Source organism: Zingiber officinale, chromosome 4A (assembly GCF_018446385.1).
Source record: "Zingiber officinale cultivar Zhangliang chromosome 4A, Zo_v1.1, whole genome shotgun sequence".
Classification (NCBI taxonomy): domain Eukaryota; kingdom Viridiplantae; phylum Streptophyta; class Magnoliopsida; order Zingiberales; family Zingiberaceae; genus Zingiber; species Zingiber officinale.
Genome location: NC_055992.1, coordinates 141,927,543 through 141,945,183, shown reverse-complemented (window position 1 = coordinate 141,945,183; position 17,641 = coordinate 141,927,543). Strand labels below are relative to the sequence as shown.

Genomic DNA, 17,641 nt, shown 5'->3' with positions numbered 1-17,641 from the left:
TGAAATTCTACCGGTTAGATCTATCATAATAGTCATATGCCTGTTCCAATCAATGCAGCATTCTTGTAAATACCAAAATATGAAGATAAGGAATGCAGTCATATCCTCGCCGGCGACAGGAAGATAAGAGATAGAATAGGCAGTATGGCAAGAGAAGATAAAAATGAGACAAGGTGGCTAGAATAGAGATCAAGTAAATGTTGGGACATTAATAATGTATTAATTATTTAAATTATAATGACTTCTATGTTTTTCATGATTGGAACAGAAATGTTACATCTTCATGCAGTATCGGGCAAAAATTAAAGGAAAAATGGCCCATGTTTAAACCAGATTTCCTTCCATGGCCCAATTTCCAAGCAAGTAAAGGTACATAATATCATTTCATTTGATTTCCAACCATATCTCCATGGTCTTCAATTCTACCGGAAGGAATATAATGTTAGTGCTAGAGAAGATGATTTAGGTTACGACCTATCATTGCTACCATTCAAATTCAAGATGAGAAACTGATGCAGGAGAATTCAAAGATTGTCTTTTTTTTTTAAGTTATTTTCCTCTTTAGTTTTTTTGGATTTTGAGTTCGTTTAGAGTTTTAGGACTTTGAGTATATTACGATTTTTTCCTTTTTGTTAGGATTTTTTCTTTTTATTCAGATTGTTTTTTCTTTCTTTTGAATCTTAGGATTTTGGATCTATTTAAACGATTATTTAGTTGATGTTAGAGTAAGTTTTTGGATGAATAATATTTTTGCCATACTGTTTATTTCCCTATTTCCTATTATTCTTCCGAATCAGTTTAAGAAGATCATTTCCGGAATGCGTGTTTGAACCAACAAAATCAATATAGCCAATAATTACTATTCTATCCAACGTCAGTTGGTATCAAAGCTCTAGATCCTATGGATGGTCATCATGATCATGGTCATGACCAGGAGGGGTTTTGACTAAGGAAACCTCGCACAATGATCGTAGCACTCCAAGTCACAAAGTTATCCCAACTTCTAGCGGAGCAAAATCTTAAATGTCGTAAGTTCCCTTATCTTATTTCAGATTCCACTTTTGCAAAACCCTATCACAATCATGAGAACTGTGGTCGAGATAAATTGTACACCGATATCGAGTTTCCAGTTGAATTCCCAGGTTTTCTGGTGCGTTACGGATAGAGAGATTCTTTGATTGGCTTGATGAGGAGGAAAGTTTTTATTTATAAGATGTTCACGACAAGATTGAAATAGCAGTGATACAATTTATAATGATGATGAAGTAGAAGAAGTTGTACATGAAGTTGATGACGGCATGCTACAAGTTTCGAACATTGAGAATTCCCCCAATGGAGACACCATTGGCGGAAGAGTTGAAGATAAAGAGCTTTCATGTTTAAGTTCCGCTCAAAACAATGAGAAAGAAGAAATTCTGGAAGATAGATTATCTAAGGATCTTTCAAAGCATATCTAAAGAGTGTAGAGAAGAGATTGAAGTAATTCTGAAATTCGAAGGGATTTGCTTAGAGACTGTTATATAATTATCACCTTTGTTTTGTTCAATCTTGAGCTACTTCTATGAGGACATTCTATTAGAGGGTGCAATTTTGTCATGGGCTTTCTCTGCCTACTCGGAAACCCTCGACATAGCCAAAGACAAGATTCAAGTTGTGTGAGATCAATATGCTGCTATCGAAGAAATGGCAATGGCGAAGATCAAAGAGAGTACCATTTAGGCTGCAACTCAACTGGCTATGTCTTGCGAAATTGTTGCAGGCTTGGGGCTTGTCATACTCAAAAGCCCTAGATGTTATCTGATTCGCCACACTAGGTATATCATCGTGAGTAAAGAGTCTTTGTTATCTAGCGCTCAAGTGAAAATCTGCAACTGCTAGTAGATTTTGTCAATTTAATGTCTTCCTGGATTACCACCTAATATTATTCTAAGCACGAGGAAGAGTTATTTTCAAACCAAGGCAACTGATGCAAGAGGATCTACTTATTTTGTCCTTTCTTTAGTGTTATTTTCCTCTTTTACATTTTTGGATTTTGACTTTTGAGTCCGTTTAGGATTTTAGGATTTTGAGTTTGTTAAGATTTTTTCCTTTTTGTTAAAATTTTTTTATTTTTATTAAAATTATTTTTCCTTTCTTTTGCATCTTAGGATTTTGGGTATATTTAAACAGTTATTTAGTTGATGTTAGACTAAGTTTTTGAATGAATAATATTTTCGACCGTATCATTTATTTCCCTTTGCCATATTTCCCGGTATTCTTTCGAAATAACAGGTTTTAGAAGATTAAGCGTTCATGTTCGAACCAATGGAATCAATATAGATAATCGGTATTCTATCCAACATTAGAAACTTAGATAAAGACATACTTTTGACCATGGCTTCATGCAATTATAAACAACCCCTTGATGAATTTGTAGCACAATTGAGGACAAAGCCACTTTGTTCAAGAGGTATTGATGTTTTACAGCCTTAGCTCAAAGTCAGTGGCAACCATAGTGCCAACCACTGCATTTAAAAACAATAATCAACTTATGATATTCATATCAAGAAATTGAAGGGCAAAACTCCAATAGCCAACTATAACTCAAAAAACAGCTTAAAAGAATACAAAACTGGGTGAAATGCATGTTAGAGTGAGGAAACATACTCACCATGGATATTGTTGTTTGACAGTGTTGAATTGGGATAGGGTCAATTCATTTCAAAATGGTTAGTCACTTGATAAGAAGAACCCTCTTAATATAGAAAACATAATAGATAATTGCACTTTTTCATGTGGGACTGATGGATGTGGAGCATTCTAATTTCAGCGTACCCCTACTGTCTATATGGCTCAAAGGTACATGGCTTACTCAAATATCAATGTTAAAGTTGATTGCTTAACTACTTGTTATAAAAGCTCAAGCTCTTAGACAAGAGGCCAGTTAAATAATATCTTTAATGCTCCCCCTTCATGTGTGGGTAGATATCCTTCACTCTATTAGGTCAAGCCCAAAACATAAATTGATGAGATAATAGTCTTTTGACAATGGCAAGATTTTAATCTTGGAACTCTTGCTCTAATACCATGTTGAATTGTGATGTTGACTTTAGATTGGGCAAATTCCATCTAAAAGTAACTAGTGACATGTGAAGGGGGCACTCTTTAAATATATAGATACAATAGATTGACACATTGATACATGTGGGACTAATGGATGTTCAACATCCTATCTCCAACAGATAGGAAGTCTGAAATAATGACAATTGATAGCAATGAATTCCCAAATTAGTGTGGGATCATACACAACTAGAAATTATAAAGGCGGTAATGATAGTGGGATAGGAGATAGTGACAGTGATACAAGGAGATGATGGGACTGACGTGGAAGGGCCATATCAAGTTCCACAAGCAAAGCTGTGGAGTGTAGAAAATTCAGAGATTTACCTCAACGTGACAACCAAGACTTTAGATTAGCTAAGAGCTATGAGCACTGCACTTGTTACAAGGGTGGAAAATCAAACTATGTTCATATTTTCATCATCTATGACAGAATATTGAAAGATAGAGTTGAACTAATGGTTAGGTGATGGTATGGTGATTAGTGACAAAAGCACATCAAGGCTCATATGTAGTCTTATATATAGTCGTGGGGATGACCTGTGTTAGTGTATGTTAGTGCAAATTGGGTTTTCAATAACAGAGATTAGTGAATAAAGTGCATTGATGCCTATATGCAGTCAAACTCATTGCCAGTGTTAGTATTGTGCTACTGCAAGTTGATATTTTCAATGTCACAAAGATCAAGAAATAGGGAAGTTGCTCAACCAATTTCAATGTCAACGCCGGACCAAACATGATTTGTAACCTAGAGGATATGGAATTAAGCACCAGTTATTCTCATATAAATAGAGATTCTGTTATAATCAATTATTAGTAGAGAGACTCCTAGACTTCAACTAATATGCAATATTGTAGGTCAATATGTTTTTCGGCTTAATCAAATTACTTCATTAATAATATAATCTAAATCCCCTATGGAACTAAATATTCTCCTCTTATATGTAAATGACAGAGGTGAGATGTAAACATGTTCAAAATACATACAATAATAAACAATGCAATTAATACCTAACCAATAGAAAACATTGTCAGCATGAGTTCCCGCTAAGACTATTGATCCATGCTAGCCATATGACCATGCAATACATACACTTAATTTGCAAATCAATTAAGCTCCTTGCTAAAATTAAGATAGCACCACTGGTTCTCCTTCACAATCAATAGCAGAAAAAACTGATAAATTTGGAATGTATCCACGGAATATCATATGTATACATTTGTTGAACCATTTAAAAGTTCAGACATTGATTGAACTATAATCAAAAATCAATCAACGGTTGATCCATTTCAAAAGGAGCAACAAGGACTAATTAAACCTATATCATATTAGTAAATTATTAGCATAAGCAATTAATGATAAAGCTTAATGAAAATAGTCAAGAGTGAACTTAATTGACTCTCGATTATATAGCTGATGAAGAATTGTTTTGTTGTATTTATTTTGCTTGTTGACCAGGAGAAAACTGTCTTTGAAATTAGCACAAACCTGTTCCTTGTTAGATAGATCCCCGTAATCAAATAGAAAGCTCAGATGAAAATAACTATTGTAAGAAGAACCTTACAATACTCATTCTGAATTTCTTAAACTCATTTTCTATATTACAAACCAATCAAGACCAGAAACATGACACCAAAAGAAGGTGAAATCACAATAAATTAGTAAATATAGATAAAGCTAAAAAACCAACTATAAAAATGCCTGAGCAACTATTATAAAAGCAATCAAAAACAAGAGAAAAAAAACCTGTATGTGAATGGCAGCTTTGTGCTCCTTGATATACATATATTTCTGCAAACCAAGGAAACCGCGAATACTAGATTGGAGTACTACAACAGCTGAATGAACATACATGAAGGCACGGCGTAATAGCCATCTCCGAACAATTTTCTGAATAAAAACAGCTGCTTCCAATTGTCTTCTACATGAAAAAAAATTTCTGGCCAAACATCCTAAGAAAAACAAAGAAATGTCATATGTCATTTATGTTCACAGTATATTCTTATATAACTTGAGGTAGTTCAATATCTCAGTAGAATTATGCTATGCACATAAGGGAATTGATCGGTATATATAAAGAATTACAACCCAAGAGAATAAAGTTAAAAAATATATATAACCAAAAAGTGGAACAGATGTTATCACATTAATTCACATCTATCCAATAGAAATTTAAAATTATATCTGCAAATTGGATCCACTATTCTCTTCACTAGTGACTACCAGAATGCTAGTACTCTACAAAGAAGTTTGCTAATATTAAAAAATAATAATTAGCTTTCCGAAAAGCCAATGTTTTCACAACACTTCAGTTAGAAGAACAAAAAAAATAGAGTAAATATTTGATGGCCCACAAAAGCTTCCACAATGCTATTTACACTTAAAACTATGCATTTTATAGAAAAAGAATTTGTGCAAAGTACCTCGACAATAAGCTTGGACAGCAATTGCGGCAACTCTAGTAACAACAAACTCCCTGTGACTAACGAATGTTCTGAAGCGGTTCTGAATGATCTTTGCAGCATTTTCCAAAACCTCATTTCTCTGTGCATCTAAAACTGCAATCTGACCGGCTCTAAGGAAGATTTTAGACTTGCCAAGCTGGGAACGACAAATACTTCTAATAAGCTCATAAAGATAAATGTCCTCTGATTTAACAACTGTAAAGACATCAATACAATTGTTACATATTTTTTACGGTGGCTTCAAATAAATTTTGTAAACATGATAACAAAGAGTTAAAAGAAAATTAACTAAGAACATTTTAATAATACCACCAGTTACATGTGATTAACTTTTAGGATTAAAAAAAATTAGAAAAGATTATCACATGATAGTCAAGTGATAGCAACCATTTTGACACATTATTTTAGCTCTTATATTTAACGTTTTAATTTTCACGTATGCTTAAATGTTGATTCATATTGTATTTTACGTACAAAGGTCAATCTGAAGCTTCATCACAATTTTCTTACATTTAGAGCATTATTTACTAAGATTTGAACTTTATCTTGTAGGAGATCAAAGGAGAGCTAAACCGGAATCAAAACAGGGGCTGAAGCTCACCACGAAAGTCAACGCAACTTGGCTGTGTCCCCTGACACAACCTGGTCATGGAAGCTCGATTCGGAGGCTACTCAAGCCAACATAGCATGGTCGTGCCCCTGGGCACTGCCGTGCCACCACCCACAGCAGTTAGTACGATGGCTTGTGCGGGACGGTTCAAGGGCTACCTATAAAAGCAAAGTTGAGATATAGAGCTCAGGGAGTCTTCCTCTTCCTACTCCACATCCATTGGCGTCCTCCATCCAAGCCCTCATCCCGATTGGGAGAGGCACTTCCACCCATCTTCGGCAGTCATCTCCACCACCATCTCGTGCTTGGTTGGGAGGGATTTACTTATGAGGGAACACAGAGCTTGAGGAGAAGAGGGTGTGGCGGTTGTCCACCCTATTATCTTCCAAGAGTCCATCTTCAATCAAGAAGTAGGCATGGAGGTCTACCGCTCTTCTTGTCCTCATCACGCACTCATCTCGATTGAGAATGATGCTGCCATCTTCATCGCCGGAATTCGTCGCCAACAAACACTTGTCCGACTGGGAGAGGCCCTTCCACTCCGTCACCGAGTTGTGGGGTCTTGGGGCCATTCTGCATCCACCATCATTCAATAGAAGGGAGAGATCTCCACTTCCTTTAGTATTAGTTTAGCTTTTCATTTATCCATGCAATGTGTTTGTTTTTATGCTCCTTACACTTTTGTTACTTATTTAATGCAATTTCATTTGTTAGTTTTTTGCCTTGTTTGTTTCGTTCAATTGCTTTAAGTTCTTGTTCTTCATTTGGATGCAAGTAGGTTAGACTAGATTAGGTTTTGTTGAATGCTTTAAGTTTTGTTAATGCATTGTGTTTCATTAATTCTATCACAATCGTAGGTTAGCTAAATTAGAATTTTAATTACTCGCAATGCATTTCAATTATTAGTTTTAGAATCGAATCCCCCTTTTGCAATACCAAAAATCCAAACCCCAAAACCAACGACAATTTGATTTTGAGATTATTACCCTACCCTATGTTATATTAGTGTAGAGAAGTTTGGTAATTTGTTTGATACTGCATCACGACAATACGGTGTGTTTATCACTGAGTGCAACAAAGAAGCCAACAATGGTGTCAATGGGGAAGATGTTGACAATGCAGGCTATTAGTTGTTACTTCATTGTCAGTATACTAATTAATTTCTATAACATACCAATCCATCATTATTTTTCTGTTGGTATTTTAGTGCTTCAGCTTTAAAAAACTAGTTATTGCAATTTGATTATTTTAATATTTTATTAATATTTTACATTTAAACATCATTTAAATATTTAGTACTATTATTTTACTTAAACAAACATTTATTACTATTACTTTAAAAACAAAATATTTTATTTTAAAAAATAAAAAAGTATTTTTGTATTATACTATAAACTAATATAATTTATAATTTTCAAATTAATTTATGGTGTGATAGAATATTATGCATTTGAAATAAATGAATAATAATACTTCAAATCTGTAAAATGATTTTCCTTTTCCTTATAGGGAAAGTGGGCGTGTGGGAAGCATAGGTCTAGCAGAGATAGCATAGGTCTAGCATATTCAATCTCAGCGATGTGAGACGAAGACAAACAAGGTAAGATCCAATCCAAGTATCGAATCTCATTTCAAATCAGAGTCTCAATGGTTGATCAGAACACCACACTTTCAGCATCATGCTGGAGTGCCAACATATGGTGTCATTAGCGAATTCAAAAAGGATGAAAAAAAGTTGAAGTAGAAAAGAAGAGGTATCTAAGGGAGCCATGTTACAACTTCTTCCTTAGTCAACAAAAGTTGTTGACAACTTCAACCCTTCCAGAGTTAACCGCAAGATTAAGAAAACCATAACAAAATTATATCACAGATTGTGTGATCCTTGCTAAATTATTTTGCAAGTCGTAAGAATCGTTTCGAAGATGTATCGAATCATCCTGGAGCTCCAAGAAGCTCCTTTCCTAGCACAAGAAATACACAAGTTGTGCAAAGTTGTTCCTAGTTGTCGTAGAGGAGTTGTTTCAAGTGACCTTGCTCTCAAAAGAATTTGTATATGTTTTACTCCTATAATCTTGCCCTAAACTTCATTATTTTAAAAACAAGACTAGTTATTAGATGGCAAATTAAACTAGAAACTTAGAAAACATTAATAATTACTTAAATCCATCTTGATGTGTGTCAAAGTATGGAAAGTGTCGGCATTGTATGATATATCTGCATGATAGACACAATCAGCATAGAATATATTATTGATGTCAATGAACATAGACTTGTAATAACTTTTAGAGATAGACCATTTCAACTACACCACCCAGCACAACACTAGATTTCAAATAATGATTTGATCTAATTTAAAGGCATTAGATCCAAAAATAGACAATGGAGTCAATGTGAATTTGATTCATCAATTTACAGAAGTAACTCATATTGGTGCAATCATGCCATTGTGATCAAGGTTTATCATGATTTTGATGGTTTAGGCAAAGAGGTTAAGATCATTGTGGATCTAATATGAGTACGAAATCATGCAAGACTTAATGTCGTTAGACATGAAGACTTGGCATGGCCAAGGTGCTGATGGCTTGATGATTCAAGGTCCATGAAGATCAAAGAAGGATGGCATAGGCATCCAAGGGAATGCGCACAAGGAGCGTCGAAGCAATGATAAGCAAAGAAGGTTTGGTAAGATTCCAAGGGAGTTGAGAGTATGAGATCTGTATGTATGAACCACGATAGAACTCTCAAATAAGACGGGCTCGATCTTAAAAATGGTTGTAGTCAATGTATCAATCATCTCATACATTCAGTGGACTAATGAGTCAACTCGAGACCAAATAGAAACATGAAATGTTTCTGTTAGGCCAAACAATCAACTGATCACAATATCAATTGATTGGTAGCCCAACGGTAACAAGCCCAAGCTACCATTAAAGGTGACAGATGTGAATGATTAAGCAAGCAGTCGACTGATCAACAAAATAGTTATTTTCGTTTGTTGTATATATGGGCACATTGCAACTTGGAGAAGCCATGGGATTGTCCTCAACATTTCCATACTTATGCTAAAAGCTTTGTTTTCTATCCTCTTAGATACTCAAGTCTCATTCATTATAAGAAAGCGATTGTAAGAAGTTTCTCTGCCTCTAATTGATTACCGAGAAGGAGAAATATAATGGCATTTGCAAGGGGTAATCCCCCTGAAAGATCATAAGCCATGAGGTAGAAATCAAGAGTTCTAAAGCATGTTAAATCACTGTGTTTGGTTTGCATTCTTGTGCTTGTGTATTTTATTCATCTTTCCATCACACTAACAAGTTTGTAGAACCGAATCCGCTCTCGGCAAAGCCGAGAAAAATGCCCTCCCCGCAGTGGTCAACTGCAGGTTCCCGATTTACCTCTTCACATATAGTCGTGAGGTCGACCGTGTGGGGCCGTTGGAGTGGCGGATTCCACCTTCTGCTACAATTGTAGAACCAAATCCACAAAATAAGTAGAAGGCTATTCATCCCTCCCCTCCAAATGGCATCTATGTTGATACCAATTAAGGCAAATTTGTAGAGTTAGTTGTTTCTATTCATGGAAATTGAGAAAGAGAGTTGGAAGCGAATAAACATTTTGTTGGGTGCGTAATTGAACAAAAGAAGGCTGAGGTGTTTTGATGGTGTAGTTGCGTTGCCTTGTAGCTAATCAATTTAAACCCATGAAAACATTTTAAACAACTTGCACAATTATGGCAATGCAAAACCATCTTAAATATAATTGTTTCTTAAGCAAATATCAAATTTAAACATCAATAAGTTTTTTAATTGTGCTTTGTTACCCATATTGGGCATTTACATGGTCGAATTCAAAGGGAAGTTTGGTGCATAAAGCTCTTGCTAATGCGAGATCCTGGGAAGAGTCGAACCACATTAAATCTATTGTACATAGTCTTACCCTACATTGCAAAAGGTGTTTTGATGGTGTAGTTGCGTTGCTTTGTAGCTGATCAATTTAAACCCATGAAAACATTTTAAACAACTTGCACAGTTATGGCAATGCAAAACCATATTAAATATAATTGTTTCTTATGCAAATGTCAAATTTAAACATTAATAAATTTCTTAATTGTGCTTTGTTATCCATACCAGGCATTTACATGGTCAAATTCAAAGAGAAGTTCGGTGCACAATGCACTTGCCGACGCAGGATCCGAGGGAAGAGTCGGACCAGGTTAGGTTTATTGTATGCAGTCTTACCCTATATTACAAGAGGTTATTTCTACGACTCAAACTCGTGACCACAATGTCACATGACAACAGTTTTATCGTTATGTCAAGGCTCCCCTTCTTACATGGCCCAATTTAAAAAAATAAAAATATTCTATTGCATTCAATGCAAAGAAACTTTTATATTGTATTTAAAGACTGAATCAAGAAAATTATTGTCGGACAAACCAAGGATTGAAATTTGGTGTCATGTCAAGCCACAACCAAAAATTTTACAATACCAATATAAACGGTAGAATAATACTTGATAATATAGGTCATGCATATATGTACATGATCTCTTGTTGTTATTTGTACAACGTGACTACCACCACTCTTGCTTTCACTCATTGTTGTTTGTTTTCTTCTCTGCCACAAATGACGAGAAGAGAAAAAGCTTAAAATAACACCCTCAAAAATAACACAAACTCATTAACCTATTGTCCTATAGACACAAAAACCCAATAAAACTAAGCTAATTCTCTACCCCTCTTGTTTGAACTGAGACAAGTTATTATTCTTTCTTAAGGCAGCAACACAAATTAAGTTAGCCTTTATCCTCCTCTCACTTCTTCTAATTGTCCTCCTTATCCAATACCTCCTTGATTGGACCCTCCCTCATAACTGGTCCCATAAGTATCATGTCTCGACACACTAGCAATATTTCACCCATAGCGAAGGACGAAACTGTAGCTCTGAATGAAAGTTTAAACCTTTCAATATCACTCAAGCTAGAGGATAGCTAATATCTATGTCAAGTTTATAACATAAATTAGCAAAAATTCGTAAGCAAAATATATAATAGACTAGAGAATAATAAACTCCAACCCATAGTATTAACACATGGGTGATAATCACTTTGATAATCAATCAAAACAAATCCAACAATGTCTTTAACCTAGACAAAGAGAGTGGAAAAAGAGAAAGGATGAAGTGAAATGAGACTAAAGAGAGACATTCAGAACTAATCTAATGAGTGGGCTTCTCCCTAAAGTAGCACATATATAGCATGCAATAAAGTGAAAGAAAAGAACTTTGCACGGTCCTTGAGGAAAAAGGATACAAGTCTACCTAAAGTTGGACTTAGCAAAAAAGTGAACAAGTTATTATCCCTTTTTAGGTCTTCACGACCTTATAGGTTGTGTCAATGCCACATGCAAAATTGAATAGTATTTAAACAAGAAATCAAAAGTTGAAGGTAGAAAGACAGAAAAGTAAAGGTAATTAACAAGAAACAAAGGAAGCAATTCATCAATGCCACCATCAACTAATTCCCATCACGAGAATGTGGCCAAGTTGCAAGATGAAGTGTAGGGTCTAGCAAGAAGAAAGCATGGAAAAGAACATATCTAGAGATGGCATTGTGAGCAGATAGAATCGATTGTATCTTTGATGTGTGAAGCACAAGTGAAGCGGCATTGTTGCTCGAAGAAGTCAGAAAAAGGCTTCAAGAGAAACATAGAGCAAGAACTAACATGAGTTTCAATCAAACCACCAGATAATGGAGGGCTTAAAACAAGTGATATGAACCTTGTGGTCATCCCAAGCATTCCTCACCTTGATGATAGGAAGCGAAAAAGGAATTCGAGAAGAAGAGAAACCAACACAATAGTGAATCAGGAAGCATGGGCAACAATCTGAGAGACTGACACCTTGATAGCATATAAAAGGTCATAGCTTTAGTAACTGTTGTGCTTCAGTGTAGAAGCAATGTAGAGGAGAGAAGACACATTAGAAAAAAGACGGTTTAGATGAGGGAAGTTTGCTGACAACAGTAGTGGCTAAGGGAAATACCTCTTTGAAACCATAACAATAGGATGGGATCTGACACCAAGTACAGTTTAGGGAAATAAGAATAATCTGTTGCATCCATTATATAGAGGCATTAATATTATCTATATACTCAACCCAATAACCATAAACCTAAAATAATCAATGTTGAGACTAAACTCACTACAACAAAAACCCTAATAACCTAATACTCTTAACATACACAATGAATATATTTCATCAATTATTCTTTATAAACCTAAAAATAGTGTTAATAGTATTCATATATCTAATTTACAAATTTTTTATATAAAATTAGTAGTTTGATATCATTGTTTAAAATAAAAGATGAGGATATAGCATCCTAACAAAGATAAGATTCCAGAAATTTTTAACAAGCATTTGTATATATTGAACACAAGCCTCTGTGATGCCAAAATTAAAGATGGTTTGACGGGCATTAAGTGCTTAATTGCAGATTTTATTCATTTCCAGCTATAGCAACATCAATGAATATCTAGCAGTCATTAGACCAAACGCAAACTGTCAATCTCATTTATAGACCTTTGGACACAGTGCCCTATCTACTTCTTATCTTGTTTACATCACACATATCTCAAATCAAATTATTTCATGGTAGCATTGGAGTAAAATTAAAATCTGCGAATTAGTTGATGGTGAAATTTTGCAGTGTCCTTAAAAGATTATTGACAAATGCTTAATTGGAGACACCCAAGATTTCTTAGATCACGATTCCCCAACAGAAAAGGCCCATGGGAGTAGGAAGACTTCTAGAGGTCGTGCTAACCTAATTCAATCTTGTAGACAAATTCATTATCAAGGAGTAAGGTATTCATATGATCGTGGTGGAGTTACATGAACTAGTGCACACATTCAACGATGAAGGATGTCACATGTCAGGCAAAACCTTCGTCTACCCTTGCTTTACACAAAGAAAATGGAAAGCAAGTAGAGATGAAGGAAAGAATCTAGGATATAGGCAAAAGGCTGTAGTAAATCAGCAAAGTCATTTATTATGGTTTATGAGTTGCCACAACAATGGAATTAGTTTGTAATATGTAGTTGTTTTATCTATATAGAGTAAGTGAATATCAATAGTAGAGTTCATGTTCAAATGCAATTGAAGCCGAGATTAGGTTATAGAGGTAGCAATATAGACCTTCCAAGAAAGTGTAGTTGGTTACATTGTAACAGATAGTATGTTGCTAGTGGGAATGAAATAATAGGATAATCATTTTTATATTCCTCTTAATCTTTTTGGTCAGTTTCTAAAAGGTTTTGAGATTGGCACATTTCTCGATCATTGTAACACATCCAAGGTGTTGTAGCTCATTTCATTCTGAGCAATGACCTACCTCTTATGCAAATGGAAAACAAAATGGTCTGATCATTCTCCAAAATTATACATCCTCCAATTACATCAATATGCCTCCATAAGTTTCTGATATAGATCTCTCTCCCATTGTAATAAGCTCACAGACAAAAGAGAATAATACAACAAATTTGTAGGAAGGCAGCATACAAACATCTCAATGGTGAACCTATTAACAAAACCAGGATCATTACGCAATTTATCCATAAAAATATTTTATAAAATTATTAATATTAGTCAGACAAAATTTATATGGCTAAAAGAAAAGACAGGTTTCCTTCATTGGTCATATGCTATGGAGACAAGAAAGTCAGACCTACCATCTTATAGCATTCGTGCCACACTAATCACATTATGATTAACATAATGCAGTATGGAAGTTATATATATATAGTTCTTATGCTAAAACACTTGGTTTCATATTCATTATCAATAACTATTCTTGTAGTAATTGCATCATTTACACTTTCAATATCTTGAATCGAAAAAATTCATATTAATATAAACATGAACTAGTTTTACCTAAGATTATTACAAATAAAAAAGTGCTCCTTCAGTAAATAATATAAGCATCGCAAAAAAAAAAATTGAGAGTAGAAATAAAGATGCCTGGAAGTTTGCAAGTTTCAACATCTTAAGAATCCCACTTGTTACTTCCTTTTCATCATAGCTGCCAAAAGTGAAACAATATAAATATCATTAAAGAAACACCAACATAAGAAATCTGGAGTTTCTCTAAGGTACCACTCTTAAACATTAAGTAAATTTGTAGAAATTTAAAATTAAAATTTCAGAATAACCTAAAATTTATTTCAAATTTTGAATTGCATTAAGAATAAAATAAAGTTGATCACCTTGTTTTGCTTAACCCCTTGAAAAGTAACTTAATTTTTCATTATGTAAGATGGTTGTAGTTATTGAATTATCACTAAAGGGGGAGTCATTTCCAGTCTATGGAACGAAGTCTTTGGGCCATAACACATAAGGAGGTGCATAATGCAAGGCAATATAACAGATATGAAGAAGGGTATTGAGAGTCGCAACTAAAAAACGAAAATCAGTGGAAGAGTACTCTACAAGTTGATGTAAAGAGAGTCATTGTTTAGTGTCATGTGAGGATCAAGCAAGGTTGATGATTGCAGTAGAACAAAGTGAAAAGTTAGCCTGAGTAAGGACATTCAAGGACAAGAATTAGAGGAGACTTCCTTTAAAATAAGGTATAAGTATGGAAAGAATTAGCCTGAGTAAGGACATTCAAGGACAAGAATTAGAGGAGACTTCCTTTAAAATAAGGTATAAGTATGGAAAGAATCACATCGCGTTGCATTGAGCATGGCATAGTTAACAAAATGATATTGATATTGATGAGTTAAAAGACTATACATATCAACCATACATAACCAATGGGAGATAAGATTGGAATCAATGCATAAGATTCAAAAAAAAAAAAAATAAAATGTAAATGTTAGGAATCATCAAGAACATTTCTGCCATTGATAGCGTACTTCATTAAATATCATAGCACCTACAAAAAAAATATAATTAAAAATCTATTTTGACATGATCATTGTTAAATTTGTTGGGTAAAATATTGTATTCAATGAACATCAGCATATAAGTAATACATGTGTATATATAAAATTAATGACATAACCCTAAATGTGGGACTAAAAACATCTAACAACCTAACAACTCTTACAGCCCCCTCTTATACAGGAGTATATAGATACTATCCACACCTGAATTGTTGCATAAATTGCAAAGGTTTATGTATCCTATATTAATGGTTCAAACCCATGGCTCAATCTTTGACAAATGATGGAAATTACTAAGCAGAAATTTCACTCAGGTATGTATGCTCACTGATGTTACCCTAATTGTCGAACTAAACCTTTTCAGAGAGAGCAATTCTTCCCTTATTTTCAGTCCAAATATATATAAACACTTTACATACTAAATCTATCAAGCAATATTTGTCAATCCTTTAGGGCAAAAATAACTGAATCTTCTCAAAATAAGGAAGTAGCAGTTACACAAATATTGTTGTCAACACAACTAAATCATACATGTAACCCAAGTTATTTTTGTGTTTTTTGGTTAATTCATTAGGTTGTAATGAATACTATTGCTTAGCAATTTGGTGTTTAAGATTCAAAGAATGTAATATATTCATTTTATTGAAAAAAGCATTAGGTGTATCATTAGCACAGACATCAGTACTAACAAAACTAACCACTCATATTCAAAATGTAACTCAATATATGTTAATTGCAATATTTTGTTACATTAAAGATGGCTTAAAAATATTGTTCTTTGGTGGTCGGTACTAGCAAAACATTTCGTTATGTTCGCTAAGACTAAACACAAACCAAACAAACACCCCATGGATGATGCAGTCAGATGCTTCTCAAACTTCCCCTAAGGTTTATGTCGCGTCAACTGTTAGCTTCTGCATCACTGCAAGAGATCTTCCATAATGCTGTTGATTAGCTTCTATGACTTTTCCATTCATGTTGAGTTAGTTCAAGGCCACAATGAGAAGCATTTGAGGCTACAGCAGTGCCACCAGAGGTTTCTCCTAATGCATCAAAGGCTTTTGCAACTCTTTTGAAGGCAGTGATGCAACAGGAGGTGCATCTAAGGCTTCCACGCCTCTTCCAAAAGTTGCAACTTTTCATGACTCTTTCAGGATTTCTGTAACTGGTCAGTGAATGGCAATTCTATCAAGACTCTTCCTTACGCAAACAACTTCTTCCTCTGCTCTTCCTAATTCTTCTTCTCCTATTTTCAGTGCCTTCAACATGGCGTGTCAAGGCGTTTATGAGGGCACTAATACTATCTCATTGTGAACACTAACCAAAACTGAAATTGGGAATGAGATTTCAAAGCTTAATTAATCGAATTAGATTAAGTGAAGTTCGAATGTGGGGGAAAATTAAGGTTTTAAATAAAGCATTACCCTAGAAAGGCCCCTACCAATCAAATATCCTAAACAAAGCCCTTATGTTGGTTAATTCTCAAACAAGGATCCCTCCTTTTAGAATGGATCAAATTACCCGCAATAAAATTAGCCTCCACAAAATCAGTTTAACCTTTATTTGTCATTATCATCAATGCCTACACCTCCTCTCCATAATGGCCACCTTCACCAATCTACCTAACTCTCTGTGCCACACTGTTGGACGATGGCGGAGCAAAGGTCTTGGCATACTTGCTCTTCCTCAGTGTAGAGAAAAGCCAACAAAGTGAAAAGCTGTTGTGCTTTAAGTGTTCTGCACTAACATTCAAGTGTCATATCAATAGGTTTTTTTATTCTTTAATTATCAGATCTAAGGTTTACAAAAGTGGAATTTTCTTTCTTTTTTTTTTAGAGATTTTATCAGTATGTTATTGGAGTTATGAGTTGGTATGACACATGCAATCATCTTCAACTTTTTGTTAATCCTACTGTATTTGTTTACATGGTTATATTATTTGTATTTTTCTTTGTTGTAACATATTCAGCATCTCATTGGCACTTATATTAGGAGGTTCTATCTTGGAGGTGTCAAATTCCAGTTATTATTCAATAATTTACTTTACATTAGGAGCATTTGTTATTTGGGTTAGTTTTTGGTCCCTAAGTAGTAATTTCTAATTAGATTATATTTGTTGGATCTTTTTCCTAATTATACCATTTTTATCTTTGCTTTACTTATGTACTTTTCCACATTATGAAATGGAATATTATATGCATATTGAATCATGTTGATCAGTGATGTGCCTCAATTTAACTCATATCTACTCCATTGAGTAATTCATTATTGTATTTTAGAACAATCTAGAGATACTTTGTGCCAAAATAGTACAAAAACCAACTCATCATAGTCCATGCAATCTAACATTCACGTTAATTTGAAAGATTTGATAATTAGCCAAAAATCCATCCTCATCATTTGAACTACATGTAACTCAAAGATAGCTGGAAAATAGAAAAATAAACACAATAAATTTATTTGTTTAAAACAGTTTGACTAGATAACTCGGTTTTTTATGGTTAAAACTATGTCAAAACAT

The 17,641-nt window shown here is 34.3% G+C and overlaps 1 pseudogene; it reads right to left on the bottom strand.

Moving 5' to 3' along the window:
* Positions 1-17,641, bottom strand: part of LOC121971525 — a 126,413-nt pseudogene that overhangs the window by 85,201 nt on the left and 23,571 nt on the right.